This window comes from Pseudopodoces humilis, chromosome 1 (genome assembly GCF_049639895.1).
Source record: "Pseudopodoces humilis isolate 2021_Gansu_Grassland_sample_001 chromosome 1, ASM4963989v1, whole genome shotgun sequence".
NCBI lineage: Eukaryota > Metazoa > Chordata > Aves > Passeriformes > Paridae > Pseudopodoces > Pseudopodoces humilis.
In genome coordinates this window covers 43,007,151-43,023,195 of record NC_142200.1, presented here as the reverse complement: position 1 = coordinate 43,023,195, position 16,045 = coordinate 43,007,151, and positions in this window count along the sequence as shown.

Genomic DNA, 16,045 nt, shown 5'->3' with positions numbered 1-16,045 from the left:
ATTAGTTACCCAGCCTTGTAAATTCACAAGCACCAATAGCACTACACAGCCCCCATTACATTTTTTAAAGGTCTTGCCATTGTCATTCTAAAATAGCACAGAAAAGAACGCTGCAGACAGACCTTTTAACATGGGAAGTAGATTAATCATAATGTTATCTGTGTTTCATTGTTATTTTTTAGCAAAAAATATTCAGTTGCTAACAAACAAATGGATTAAAGTGGGCTTAACTTGAATGCTAGGGTGTGATAATGTTAATATATTTTAGGAAAGTGATAGCCACTTAATGTACAGGGCAAGACAGATTAAAGAAAACTGCAGAAACTTGGGAAACCTTTATACTTACAGGCATTTTCTTGGAACCTCAAGGCATAGGCAGCCTCCAAGCAAGAGCTTCCATAGTCATATTTCTGGGGTTAGTCACAATTGTAAAAGTCCCATTCTAACTACCCAAGTAGTTTTCTGACTTAAGCTAAGAATATAAAACTTGGGCATTACTTAATGTCCCCTTAAACTACAACAAATGGAACTCTCTCAAGTTTCAAGAAGAGGGTTATTAAACGTAGGAGAGCCTGTATTTCAGGTATCCTATGTGTCAGCTTTGAACACAACTACAGGTGCTAGTACAAAGTCAAGGCAAGAGGGATTTTGCTCAGCTTTTCCTAGAAAAATATATTGTGAATAGAGTTAAAGTAATGAAAAAGAGCTTCTGCCAGCTGTCTTCATGTTGATCTGAAATTCACAGTGGCACAACTCAAAAAAATGCCACTGTTACCACTTGTTTTCCTACTATGGGGACAGCCCCCTGAGACCTCATTGCCATGCATATGAGTGCAGGAGCAAAGCGAGGACACTGACGTGTGAAAAAAAATCAAGTATGTCGAGTATGTCAAACTATGTTAAGCTGCTAGAGCAGATATGTAAAATCTCCCACATACAGGGCTTGATACATCACATAATTTAATTTAACTGCAATGACCTCAGGCATAACTTTCTTCTACCACAGTCAGGAAAAAAAAAAGAAAAAAGAAAAGGCCAATCCTTTTATTTGTTTGGGTTTTTTCTCCTATCACAGATGTACTGTCTTAACCAGTATTAGAGATCATCCGAAGAGGTTCTTGGCTAATGGAAACAACACAAAAATATGATGATGGAAGCCCAGCAGAATCTTTCAGATATGAATATATCAGGCCCTTGTTTGAGATAATACATTTCCATTGTTGGTCATTTCTCACTTTCTCTTTACCTCCATCGAGTTTTTGTTTTTTAATTTGAAAGGGAAATCTCTTGTTTCTTGCTTGATCACTGTGACCTGCAGCTTCTCCATTCTTCTCCTGTCTTCTCCATTGACAGCAGCTCAGAGTGAAGTGGCAGCACAGCTTTGCATGTTTGACTTGAGGGAAACTTGGGATATGTGAAAAGGTACATGGAGAATTTAAGACATCTCAGCAAACAGCTAAAGCTCACAGTTCACACAGCACTGTACTTTAACTCAGTGCTGGGTACCAACACTAAAAGCATTCTTCACCTTTATTTAGTGACCTTGTAGCTGCATTTTTCTTTCAGTGTAATAAGATAGAGTATCTAAATTCAGCTTGCCATCTTCCCTGCAGCTTCCTATAAGCTGCTCATTCTCACTGTAGCCCATCATTTGGTTCTACATAAAATATTCTCAGTTTCTGTCATCCAGGACACCTCCAGTGAAACCAAAGAGGCTACGTGTTCATTCACCAGGAGTTCATTCAGGGAGAATTTTAAGCCTCATGCATAAGACTAATAATATTCATGACACTTTAATTTTGCCAATATTTGTTCCATTCATTAAGCAAATGCAGAAGAAATCAGGCTTCACATGAAAAGCCTCAGCTCTAGCACTTTCCTGGTGGCCAGTGCTGCAGCATGTGCCCTCAAGAGACAGTAGCAAAGATAGTGACAGGACATTGATCTGCTTTTTCCCAGTTTTCACTTGCCACTCTGAATGAAAATCACTTCAAGGTTGCTGCAGCTTATTTAATTCTTTCTGTTGTGGAAACTCTAATCCTACTACTCTACTCAGCTCCCCTCTGTCATATTTCCAGCACCAGATCTTGTGTAAAAATGGTAACTGTGTCAGCCTTCTGTGTGATATCAAAATTAGAAAATAAAAACAGACATAGGAATCTTGAAGATCAAGTAAATAAAATTGCATCCTTGTTGATAAAAATAAACTCAGAAAACATCCATTAAACAACATTTTGGCCTGAGCAGTCACTTCCAGTTGTTCTTATTTGCAGTGTTTTGAAAACCTCATTCTTCTGAGCTCTGTAAATACTTCTTCTTATTCTTTTACAGTAAATTTTTAACTAAAATTCTGCTTTCTCAGGACCAGTAAAGCCATTTTAATCTCGAATTCCCAAGCTGCTAAATCTCCAGAAACCTGCCACCTAAGCAGTTTCCAAGAACTTCCCCTTCTGCAGACATTTATAATAGTTTTAGAGCTAAGTACAGTAATTAATTTTGCACATTAGAGTCAACATCTCTGAGTGGATTACATAAATGAGGTTTAAAAACAAACAAAGAAAAATGAATGTAAAAATTTTTGCCACATAAAAATTCTATATCTGCTTTTAAAAAGGTATAAAAAGTGAAAAGGGTCTAAAGAATGTGGTGAATTAAATTTCAAACTGATGCTTTCAGACATTCCAAGAGGGTACCATGCTCACTCTGACAGCAGTGCTGACAGCAAGGGAACTGAAGTACTGGAAAGGGATTTGGGTACCTTGAGAACACCTCATCACTGCCCTTAGCTTCTAACATCTCCTCATAAAAGCATTCTTCAGCTTTATTTCCCTTATTTCTACGTAACATGCCACATTTCCTTAATTTTCAATAGCAATTCTCTCAGAAATTCTGAAAATAAAAGCAGAATGCAAGAACAGAGACTAATGTGGACCCAAAGGTGCAGAGCTGAGCATGGCAGGGCAACATGACAGATAGTCCTCAGAACAGCCAAAGTTCCTCTGTTTTGGTTGGTTATCACTTCTGCTCTTATTCACTGGATTCATACTGTAGTTTTGACCAGGAGAAGATGGGAAAGGAGACTCCCAGGAAATGAGAAAACATTTCCCTCAAACAGTTCTGGTTTCTTTAGTTAACTGAACATTCTTACCAAGTCTTACAATTTATCCATTGTAATTGCTAGAGTATTTATGCTTTTGTTCTACTTGTTTCTATATCTGAAAGAGTAACGAGACTCCATATTTTATATAAATTTCTAAATGTTCTCAAGTATTTCACGTCTCATTTGTAAGGTGGAAAAGGACACTCAAATTTTCTACTTTCCATTTAGTTGTTTGCTGCAATGCCTTTGGGAAGCAGCTATTTTCACCATTTTTATTTTAAACAAAAGTCCTCTTTAAGAGCCTTTATTTGGTTTTGAGAATCCTTGCCAAAACAAAACCAGCTAATGAGTGACCTAAAATACAATTTACTTCCACACTGTAGATTTAATGTAACCCTACATCAAAGTCAGAGTAGGGTTTGTGGCCTGTAGGAAAAGCTGAGAGAAGGCAGTTTTCCCCCTCAACAAGGATTTAGTAATGAAGTTCAGTGTCAGGTGCTGCCATAGGAACCTCCTTGAGGCCAGGAAGTTCAGTGAGAGGAAGTCAGTTCTGAGAAAAGGACTAAATGCCAGAGGTAACAATAAGAAAGAGGTGGAAATATGATGCCTTGTTATCCCTGCAGGAACCTATTGCTTCAATTTCCCCTTTTATTGTAAGCAGAATAAATACACCAGGAATTTCTCATTTTCTGTCTGTGCTTCAGGCTCTTCTGAAGTTATTCTGCTACTGTCACAGCACACTCTAAGACTCACGGACAGCACTTTGAGAGACCTGTCGGTCTATTAGTAATGGAACATTGTCAACTAAGATTTCTATACAAATACAGCTGCTAGTGGAATTTAATTGCCAAATGAAAAGAGATACCTAGCCTGAAAATGTCCTCCAAGCCACCAGTTAATAACACAACCACTGATTTCCTCATGAAAATATCTTTTATCTCTTGTACTTCACAGCTTACAACGCCCAGCTACACCTCACTCTGATATGCACATGACCATGTACATCCTCACAGGAGGTGAAAAAACATTTCTTAGAAATTAAGGTCTGAAATAGACGAAGGAATCTCTTCTCTGATGTCATGCTGCCAGTCTCTCTTGTGAGGAAGAAGTTGTATCACTTCAGATTTACATCCTAGACTGTCAAAGCAATGTGATCAAGTACACCAGACCAGCTAGAAAACAAACAAGGAGAAAGGAGGTGATGACTGAAGGGGAAAACACACTAACACAGAGCAAACATGATCCTGGAATGATGGGCTCCAAAACCAGCCATGCTTGCCAACTCTAACCAAAAAGACCCTTTCTGTAAGCAAGTGCTTTGACACTGACACCACAAAGGTCAAGCACTCATGTGGTGGCTGCTGCTTTACAGACTGACACTGCCCCTCACTCCCTGCTCCCTGATACAGATTAACTTTTGTCAGACAAGTGGAAGGATTTTAGTCCTTTCAGATTAGAATTAGCTCAGAATGGATCCAAATTATTTCTTCTTAAGTGCTGCTTATTTCCATAACCATCCCCGTTGCCAGTGATAAACTGGCAATGGATAATGAATGGGAAATATCTCCTCAGTATTGTTTCAACTTCTTCCTTGAAAAATGAAAGTGGTGGAGGGCAGCCTTGTAGGTGTTGTTTTTCTAAGTTGGCAGGAATAAGATATACATATCTATAAACACTTTGGAAGTACCTTACATTAGAAAACGTGACAGAATTTTCCTAGCAGCTAGGAAAAGCTGCATGTTTCTCAGACTGGGACCCTGAGTCTGGGTCAGAAGAGTTTAAAGTCAATATTTATGTACAACCTTCAGGAAATATTACTGTTCCAAACAAACATACTGGTCAAGCTTGAAGGAAAGGGGAAAGTTTTCTTAGGAATACGAATCAAGAAAAATACATTTCTTCAGTGCACAAACAGAAAGTAGATAGATATCAAAACTTACAGAACTACGTGGTGAGACATGATTTTTTGACTCATGCAAAAGGGATTCTAAAATTGTTTTAATACCACAGTTCTGTTCAAAATTTTGCATAGTTGTTAGATATTGCTTCACAACAAAGGAAAAAACCTAGAGTATTTTCCAGGAATTTTTTATGGCTCCAAATTCTTAAGAGTGTTTAGAATAACTTCTTGGGGGAAAGAAACCAAGCAGAAAAGGGGAATAAACAACCATTAACCAGAAAAAGAGAACACCCAGCAATGTGAAGAGGGAGGTCTTCAAAATGGATTCCTCATTCCTGAAGGATATGAGACCATAACTCTGAAATTGTTTTTATGAAAGAGAATTAAAATTGCCTTCTCCTTAGGTACTGGTCATGATCTTCCAGCTCAACTATAATGCCGGCCAAGGAGCTGTATCACTCCTCTTTGGAAGCAGGAGAAGACACATTATAACTTAGAACTGCCTGGTCTGTGGCTTCCCTCAGGCTTGGCAGAGGATAATAAATAGATTTCTTCAATCCTGAGCAGTTCACATGGAAAAGAATGAGAAGGAAAAAACCTTCACCCCTCCCACTTGATTCAGAAGGCTGGGCAGCATAATGCCTATTCCCCTCCACAGCCCTATCCTTTACTTGAACCAAGAAATGAGAAAATAAAAGACCCACAGGATCAGCATCAAGCATCTGTTTTACCAGGGAATCCTCTTGCTCAGAAGCAATCTTCAAATCTCAGAAGCACCTTCCAGGCTGAACATGTAGGCAAAAAATCTTGGTCCAACTGCCATGGAACACTGACATCAGCAATCCAGAGCCTCTACCTCCCATGTGGCCAAGGAAAAACAACACAAAGTGGCTTTTCTTCCTGTGACAGTCAGGATCACAGCCTGTAGCTGTTTATTGAAGCCCAGTTGTATAAAGGTTCTATGTCTGACAGAAGGCTGGAATTTTGAAGAAAAATAGCATGTTTCAGTCATGAAATATCTTGGCTATCAGCAAGAATTTTCTATTGGGGTTTGAAAGATGCCAGAAAGCATATGTGCCACGCATGAGTCCTGATTGCTACCAACAAGAACTGTTCCTGACAGCCCTAATACTTATTTACAGCATTCTTGTATTTAAATCTGATAGGCAAAAGGCAAAAGACTCACTCTTCAACATTAGATAACATAGAAAATGCCAGCATCATTCAGCTTTGAGGAATCCTCTGAAACACAAATTGTTTCAGTTGTTACACATTTCCAAGAGATGGCACACCTACCATATCATGATGTGTGTTGATGCTTCCCCCCCATTCATTCCAACATTCCTCTGCAAACACCAACACTTTTCAGTTTGGGAAGATATATACTAAAGGCTGGCCAAATGTTCTTCAATGTCATAAGAGTCCCTGCATGCAGCCCAGAAGTTTTACAGGTCCAGTCACATAATACCCTCTTTTAAGCTTCAATTTTTTTCTGTTACAGAAAACCCTGTTTGCATAGCAGTTAGTCAGAACATTATATTTTAATGGAAAAAAAGATATTTTTTTCTGTTTAAAAGAAGTGTTTCTTGTTTAATTCAAAAGGAACCTCCTTTGGTCAGTTCTGACAGCAATTCTTCTTATGCAAGCCAGAAGTACCTCTCAAATGGAGAAGCAGCATCTTAAGCAAAAGGAAAAAAGCTCTTGGTATGAAATTCATTCTGTCCAGTGCCTGTTCCCCCAGACTCGTACAACCCTTCTTAGGATCTCACATTCACAGCCCCTTGGTGTCTCTGCAGGGGAAGATGTGCTCCAGTGCTGTGTTGCACCTGAGACCTCGTGTCCCTGAGCATATCCCCAGATCAACAACTCGGTAGTTGAGGTACAAGAGAGAGAAAAAAACCCCAAGTTTGCTTTCCACAGCTCAGTCCTTTCAAAAAGTGTTGAATATTGCAGATTCTCAGGTCCCACTTGCTGTTCTTCTGTGTCTGATGAGAGGCAGATCCCGCTCCCCTCTGCCCAGTTGCCAGGGTAGATGGGCTGTCTCTATTCATTTATTAATTATTTTTTGTATTTTTAATTTTTTTATTTATTTATTAATATAATTATATTGGCCCTTCTACTAAACTCAGGAGCATTAAACTCATACAGTGTGGTTCTAGAGAATCATTTAAGTTTTTTAAAGACCATGGGATTTTGAGAGAGTAAATTCCAAATTTCCATTCTTTGACTAATGTTTTGAGAGACTAAGAAGTAATGCCTTCAAACTTTTAGCCCAATGGATAGTAGCCTGCAGTGAATCCACAGTTCTCCTGTAATTCCCTGGATCCTAGAGCCAACATTTTAACTTGACAATGAGGCAACAGTGTCCAGAGGAGGGGTGATCAACACATCCTGTGTTTCTTTCAAAGAACTGATGTAAGGAGCCAAAGCTCATCAGCCCAAATTAGCTTTCAGCTTGCATGCAGCGAGCCATCAGCCTGCAGCTGATTGCCCCTCTGAGGCTCTGTCCTGCAGGAAGAACTGGAATGCAGGAAAACTTGCCCTCCATGGAGCAGGACCAGGTTAAGGAACATTTATAAACTGAACATACACAGGCCTATGGCCTCTGATCCAACACAACCCTGAGTGCCAAGTGAGCTGGCAGATGTTACTGAGAGGTCACACTCTATTTCTGAAATGAGATGATCAGGGTAGATTCCCAAGGACTGAAAGATACTCACACTGATTTCCCGCTTCCTTTCTTCATTTATTTTTAAAGTGTTCTAAAGGAAAGCTAAAATAAAGCTATTCTTTCACAGCAGAGAATACAGCTTTACCATGTGTTTTTATTTCTATAGACATACCCACACACAAATATCATTTACATTTATCTCCCAGGAAGGATATCTTCACCTGATAGCCATCTTTAAGCATCCATTCTCTTCCCTCACTTCTGTGTCTTTCCAAAGAGCCAGAAGGGCTTTGAGCCCTCCTTGAGGGCTGAGAGCACTCAAAGTGTTGGCACTGATCAGAAAAAAAGGTAAAAATCTTTCACTTTACAGAAAATAGATAAATAGAAAAGTATGATATGAGACCAATATACACTCAGGCAACTAAGATCTTTCTGCATGCTCAACTGAAACTCATGTTTTAGTTGCAGTGAACACTTATTTTAGTTGGAAGGTCACCACCTGCCCCATTTCACACACAAAATCTTAAGGTTTGGCATCGCCTACTTTTTGTAGAAACAGTCCTAATTTCCAGTTGTTCAATGTGGATCTTGTCCACAGGATGACATAACGTGTCCAGTTCTAGTTTGCTCTTCCTGACAGATACTTCAGTGGAGCATTTTTAAGTGTCACATGAGGGAGATTGAATGGTCCTCTTGTGGCAGTGTTGGTGTTCTACAAGGCTCATAAATATGTTACTGTTAGAAAATTTGTCCTAATTCTTACTGATCTCTCCAGGATGGCTACTCAAAATAAAATATCCCCTTCCTCTTTGCAACAACCTTGAATAATAGATAAAAGGCTGTTGCATTCCCCTCCCACTTCTTCCTCCTCTGAGCTAAATTCCTTTTCGAATATTTTTCATGCTTTCCTTTTAAGTAGTATTTTCTTTAGGCTCCCAACCCATTGTTTTTCTGCAATCCAGACCTTATCCTTCAGTCTACAGCCTCAAAGTTGTTGCCATGACCTTCACAACCCATAGGGACATATCTGTGGCTCCTTAACCAGGCACAAATTTGGGAGAAGTTCTTCTTGGTTTTTTATTCTGTTTATGAAAACTGGAATCCTCTGCAGTCACTGGTGGCTTTGGAAATGGGTGGTTTTATAGATTTTCCATTCTTGCATCAGAAGCCTTTTTTTCCCTGTGTTTAACAGTGGGTTATAAATGTTAGGATCACATTGCCATCTCTCCCAGCAGTTTACTCTGCTGACAGATAAACACTCCACAGAGCTCAGGGAACAGACGGAACAGCTGCCTACAGACCCACCAAACAAGCCCTTTTTCTCTGAACAGCAAGAGTTTGGATTTTGGGCTCGGTTTGGTTTGTTTTAAATCACTGTATAAATGAGCAATTAACTCACTGCCTCAGCTCAATGGTCCACAGCCTCAAACCAGCAGATCATAAATGATGGTTCTCTTTAGAAGCTTCATTTTTCGGCATCTTGCCCACAAAAAGTAATGGTGACATGAAACAGTGGAGTGCGGTTATGAGCAAATTCCTACCTCTTTTGGGAATTCTTTTCTACACCTTTGAAATTCCCTTTCTCATCCTGCTGCATAATTTTGAGGATGCAGAGGCTACAGCCACAGATAATAGCAATATATTGTGGAATTCCCCATCTGTAGCTGGGTAACAACTGCTCTCACACAAAGTCCATCAGCTCTTCAAATGACTTTGCTCCACACCAAATACTTAAGCCATTCAGTTTTCTCCCTCAAGCCCTTTACCTAAGTATTCTTTGTATATAAACTTTGTCCAGCTTCTCAAAAGGACATATACAATACTTTCACCTAACTGCATCATTTCTGCATTTATCATTTTCCTCACCTGTTTCTCTTAGCTGTCCCTTACTCTACCTTTTTGTACTTAAAAGCTAGGTTTCAAGATCACACATCTTTTTAGCCTTTCTCCTCATATTCAAATAAACATTCAAACATTCTTATTGGCTGTAGTATCTTGACATTATAGAACTTACATCATGTCACAGGAAAAAATTATAAAGAACTCTCCTTCCATGACCTTCTGCCAGGACAGCTGTAACAGAGCCCCCAGATCATCTTCATGGCACCAGGCTTAGTCATTCACTGCCTGAAGAATCCTTTCTGTATGGAGTCTAATTCCCTGTGATTTATAGGAACATTTTTTATGTCTCATATGACATTTCTTTAAGCCCTGAGATCTGGCAGGATGCTTGGAAACTGCTTCAAGGTTTTTCTTGTAAGTGAGAGTTTCTGGAGTTCTGAGAGGCTTTTGAAACTTCAGTGATTCTAGGTATGGTGCCATAAACATGCAGGTGCAGAACATTACGAGGTGCTAAAGGAACCTGGCATAGACTTACATGAAACCATGTAATACATTTACAGCAAAAGTAATGCCACCTGGATTATATCTCCTGCCGGGAATTTCCACATGGTGTTCTCGAGCACATGGTGTGACTCCTGGGGCTGTCCTGTGCAGGGCCAGGAATTGCACTTTGCTGATCCTTGTGGGTCCCTTCCATCTCAGAATATTCTGTGATATCCATTCCATGAAGAATTACTTCCTCGGTTTTTGGGGAATAGAAGGATGGTGAGGCAAAGAAGGGAATAGTTTAACTTTGAGTTCTGTCTCCTCGGTTGATGTTTTTAGCAACTTCAGCTAACTTTGTTAAGTGGTTTCTGTTCATACTCTGCCTTGCAGGCTGGTTTCTCTCACTGAATAAATAATTTGCAACTCACTAATCTAAAGGAAAAATACTGTTTAGAGAATATCCTTGCAGTATCCTGTGCCTGTCTGAGGCCATGCACACCCTACTAGTGACAGTGAAAGTCTTTGAAACCCCCTGATGGTGGTTACACACTTTTAGTTGACTCCCTATCATCTGGTTTGGAGCTCTGAGAAAACCTGCCCAAGTGTGCAAGTGTTTGGACACAGCCGCTCACAGCTCCTGCTCTCACACAACAGATCTTGCCTCCCTGTATAGGAAAAGGTTAGTACACATTGCTCTAAAAAATGGAGTTATCCTTTCACCATATGACTATTAGTGAAAAATTGAAGATGAACTGCAGAAAAATGTCAAATTCAGTTTTCTATTACCACATGGGAATAAAATCTCACTTCCTGGTGTTTAAATTTCTCTTCGTATGAACTTGTCTGAACTGAATTTATATTTACCATTCACAAAAAGCCAGTAGGAAACTCACAGCTGAGATGTGCTTAATACCTAAGAAACATTTTTTTGTTTCAGATCAAAGTACAACCAGTTTATGAGGTGCTAAAAAAACAATGAACAAATCCATCTCCTGTACCTTCTTTAATCACATCTCAACTTCTCAAACAAATATTTGAAGACCCAGAGAAATAATCTTCTAAGCTGTCACAGGCAATAATACATCAAAAATATCTCTATGCAAAAGCACTCCAAGAATAATTAATTATATTGACCCTTCTACTAAACTCAGGAGCATTAAACTCATACAGTGTGGCTCTAGAGAATCATTTAAGTTTTTTAAAGATCATGGGATTTTTTGAGAGTAAATTCCAAATTTCCATTCTTTGACTAATGTTTTGAGAGACTGAGAAGTAATGCCTTCAAATTTTTAGCCCAGTGGATAGTAGCCTGCAGTGAATCCACAGTTCTCCTGTAATTCCCTGGATCCCAGAGCAGGCATTTTAACCTGACAATGAGGCAACAGGGAGCAAACAATCCACGAACAGAGAAGATCTGTAGGATGAATGAATGTTCAAAGCTCCCCGGGTTCCATAACTGCATCACAGACAGAACGCCTCTCATGACACATCCGCCAATGTCCCGGGACACCTCCAGAGCAGGAGCGTCACCAGAGCTGCCACCAGGCAGGTGAGAGGGGACAGGGGACAGGGGACAGGGCGGGTGAGGAGGAGCACTCTGGGCCAGGGACACGGCACAGCTCGGGGCTCCACTCTGCAATCCTGACCTGTCGCCCCCCACGGGGGGCTCTGATCTATTTGTCACACTTTCAGCACAAGCTGAACCTAAAGTGTCTCTGAAAATAGAAACTGACCCCAAAAGAGCAGCACATGGTGGAGGGTGACATGTCAACAACACCACCAACCACACAGCATAATTTCTGGGTGTCCTCTTAGTCATGACACACAGGCACTGAGTTGAAATTCTTGCTCCTATATAGTCACATTTTATCATTTTCCAAAAAGTTAAAAACTACTACAATAAAAAGCACCTCTACTTAAAACCATTGTTACACTGATTTCTGTGCACAAAAAAAAAAAAAAGAATTATTTTCCTTAAAGTTCACATTTTATTCCTCTCAAAATATGATAATGAAACAGAGGGGGATGCAAATCAAAGCCTTCTTGCCATTTTTTATTTTCCCTCTATTGAAACATGCCTTTATTTTGATTTATTCCAGTACTGCAAATCAAGAATCACATAGACTGTTGATGTAACAAGCAAAATTATGATATAGTATACAATTCCCAATATAAGTACAGCACCCAGAAAACTTAAATCCTGTTTTCAAAGCTACTGCCCACCTGGAAACTGTTCTGACTTTAACAACAAGCCTCCAAAATATCCCCAGTCTCTGATTTCATAGAATAGGAGGCGAGGTAACAATTTGTACTGAAACATTGATTTCCCCCCCCAAAAAGTAACACTTTTAAAGAAAGTGTGTTGCTTAGGAACCTTATTGTAATTTTTGACCTGAAAAATTAGTAGTCAGGGAATTTGAATTACACTTACGAATAAAGAGAAGCAGTACTTTGATGGAATGCAAAGAGAGAATAACAGGAATCCTGAAAGACACTACCCCACCTGGCTCTTAAACTGCTCCTTCACATTTTGAAGCTCTGCCCGAAAACTTCCTGCCTCACATTTCTGTCTGGGCAGAATACAAATACTTCTCCTTCTGTAATTTATAGGTTTGTTTTGCCAGATTCATTTTTGTTTTGCAGAAGACAGTTGTCATGAGCAGAAATTTTAGAGAGGTCTGTGATTATCCATCAAAGCCTCCTGACCTCCAGCCTAATATTCTTTAAAGCAGTATAAAGGATAATACAGATTTAATCTCAAGAAAAAACCTTTAGAAAAGCTCTCTATTATAGGACACAAGTCTCATGTGAAAAATTAAAAATTCTATCAGCATATTCCTTGGGTTTTGCCAGAAATAGCCACCAGAGCATATCTGCCCCTACTGGTGTTTCCTGATATTTCTACAGAAATGTGAGGGAGAAGGAGGCTATGGCTTTTATGCTAATCTCCTTTTCCCATCCAAGATGAGGAATGATAGTTATATCTTTCCTTCTTCCATTCTGCTAATGAACTGAGAACAGGAAATTTCAAATAGTAAACTTATACAACTTTTCAGATACCATTTTCCACCCTCTTCCTTCTCTTGACCACAGATGCAACAACTGCTCAGAGTTCTCATTTACTCTATCCCTCTTTGTCTTAGCTCCAGTATCAGGACAGAATAAATTTAATTTGGATTAAGTATTTAGTATATTATTTGGATTCTTTTCCCCCCTGACCCTTTATAGTTGCCTAGAGACTATCCTACTTGCATATGGGATAGAGTTCATTTTTCCTTAGTAGTCTATTTTAGATTTAAAATGAGAATATGGACTTGGGAATTTTTGTCCTTGCTCCTAAAGAAATATAGCAAACTTCAGTCAATTTCATTGACATAGACACTCTATTAATCACTGGTTTCCAACATCAAACAACAGTAGTGTGTCAAACAATTGGTTTTGTATTATTAATGTGTAAAGCAGGATTTTGAAATGAAGACACTGAGTTTTTTCTCCTCAGTCAGGAGCCAGTGCTGTCAGTGCTGTCATTTCACATTTCTGTGTCTTTGGAAACGCTGCATTGATCAATGCATCCATCATAAGGTACTGCATAAGGAACACCAGACCTGACTGTACAATGATGAGCTGCCACACATGACTGAACACCCCTGACAGGAATAATTACCTGTTTAACAAACTTAACTGTCTACAGCAGCAGACAATCATCCTGTCTACAGGATTTTTACCAAGATAGTTGATGCAGGGCATTCATGATGAGCAGGACCAGCTATACTCACAGCAGACAATTCTATTTGGTAAACTGCCCTGATTAAGGGTGTGGATAACAGTCCTCATTTCATTTACCACCAAAGTGTTGGAATTTAGCAACTTGCTTTTAGTTGCTAAGTTCCTTCTAAACTATTTTTGCAAGCAGTTGTTTCTGGGCTGCTGTCTCATCTGCCTCTAGTATGCCAATGCAGGTGTGTTGGTCTCACAGCTCACTCTGGGACTGGTGATCAGCCAAGGAGCAGGCGCTTGAGCTCTTGTTTCCATACTCTCTCCAGAGCTGCTTGGCACTGCAGGGCTGGAACCTTCCTGTCATGCTCTCCTCACTCTCACTGAGGTACAGAGCACTGACAGCTCAGGCAGAGCACTAACCCACAGAAAGGATGTTAATTTTAAACCAACACACTTAAATGTACAAGTTTTCATTGTAAAGATTCCAATCGGGGGGGAGGGGGAAAGAAAAAAAAAGCCACAGTTGCTCCTTCACAACTGCTTCTCATTTCCACCATACTTACAGCAGCCAAAGCGAGGATGAGGATGGTAGCACAGTGAAGGTTTCCACTACCTTTCTGCCCTTCCACTGTCATCCCAATGCACACATTCTTGTTAGTCTTGTGTAACAGAGGCACACCACTGTGCAAAGACCTCCATTGAAAGGGATTTAAACATCCTATTTTTAATTGGCATTTCTCCATGCTCAGGAAATGAATGCGTTTTCATGGCAACCTTCATCAATGTCAAGTTTCACACACTCAGAAATTATATTGTAAAAGGCTGAAAATACCTACCAAGCCTTCTGAGAAATTCTAGCCCATAGCCAGTTACATAAAAGACTGAACAAAAGTGAACTTTTCTTAGGAGTACGTTCAACACCCACACATATTTGCTGAACTCTGCCTTGCAGAGTGAAAAAAAGTCTTATCTGGTAGGAAAAAATATGGTGACAAGCAACCATAATTTATTCCCTATCTCCTTGCAATCTTTTACAGAACCATTATTGAAAAAGTTCTAGATATTACTCTAAAAATATATATACTTCCAAGTGGCATTTCAATAAGTTAACAAAATACTCTGCTCTAATTTGCATCAATAACGGAACAAATAAATTTAATAGTGTTTTTAGTACATTTGAGGATACAATTCATCCAGAATGCCTTGGACTCAATGTGACCTACAGTTGAAGAAAGTGGATTTGAAAAGCAGCCAGAAAGAGAACTTGAACTTCTAAGGCAGTGACATCTCCCTTCTGTGATCTGGAGAATAAAAGCTGTGATCCTTGAGGACATATGTTAAAGTGAAAAACAGTATTAGCTGTGATTCCTGAGTCTTGTCCTCTTAACCTGACTGATGTGTCCAATCAGTTCTGACACACCAGGAAAACTTTCTGGGATAATCTTCCCTCGTAGGCCTCCCACTGCTCCTCCCAAGCAGAGCCAGAGGTGCTTTGAAGCGCCACAGCCCTTTCCTTTCTCTGGCAGCTCCCTCCAGTTGCCCATAGCATTACAATCAGGAGGGACTTTTATAGAGGTTTTTTTGTTATTTTTGGAGGGGACTTGTTTGTTGGTCCAATTTTTAAACTTTTCTCATGGCTGCAGAACTCTTGGTACAAGCAAATCATGTTTTCAATTATTTCTCCAACATTGTGAGAGCTACCAGTGCGTATTACAAAAATTTGGTATTTTTAAAGCATCTCCTGGGTTTAAGAGCCTAGGGTTAACTGCCACTAAAACTAAGTGCACCTAATACAAACCTGGTGTCAGCAACTATAAGAAGTGGAGCCCATGTTCTGAGCACACTTTTGTCCCTCCCTCTGGTATACCCCCAACAACAGCATGAGAAGTGAGGAAAGCTGGGTCTATCACTGATGCTTTTGTCACAAGGGTAGGGAGAAATATTTTGCCTGGAAATTTCAGGAAGTATTTCTGTTCTTGGTAAGAAGGGGTTCTTACTTCCTCTACAGACTCTTCAATATACAGAAATACCTCTTTCATCCTAGGACTTCAAAGTACCTAGGGATTAAGGGGCAGCTGTTTAAAGATCATCACTAACTTATTTCCTCCAGTAAGTAAAGATCTATAGTTAGATTCTTGTTTTCTTGTTTCTTTTTTTAATGCAGAATTTTCATCGTCCTGGAGGAAACAGGGTAGGGAACTATGCCACAATAAACAGGAGAACAAAACAGCTATTCTAACTTACAAAGAGGTTTTCCTCTTTGTATTCCTCTTCCTATCCCAGAGGAATAACACTTAGAAACATCAGCTGAATTGATTTATACACTGCT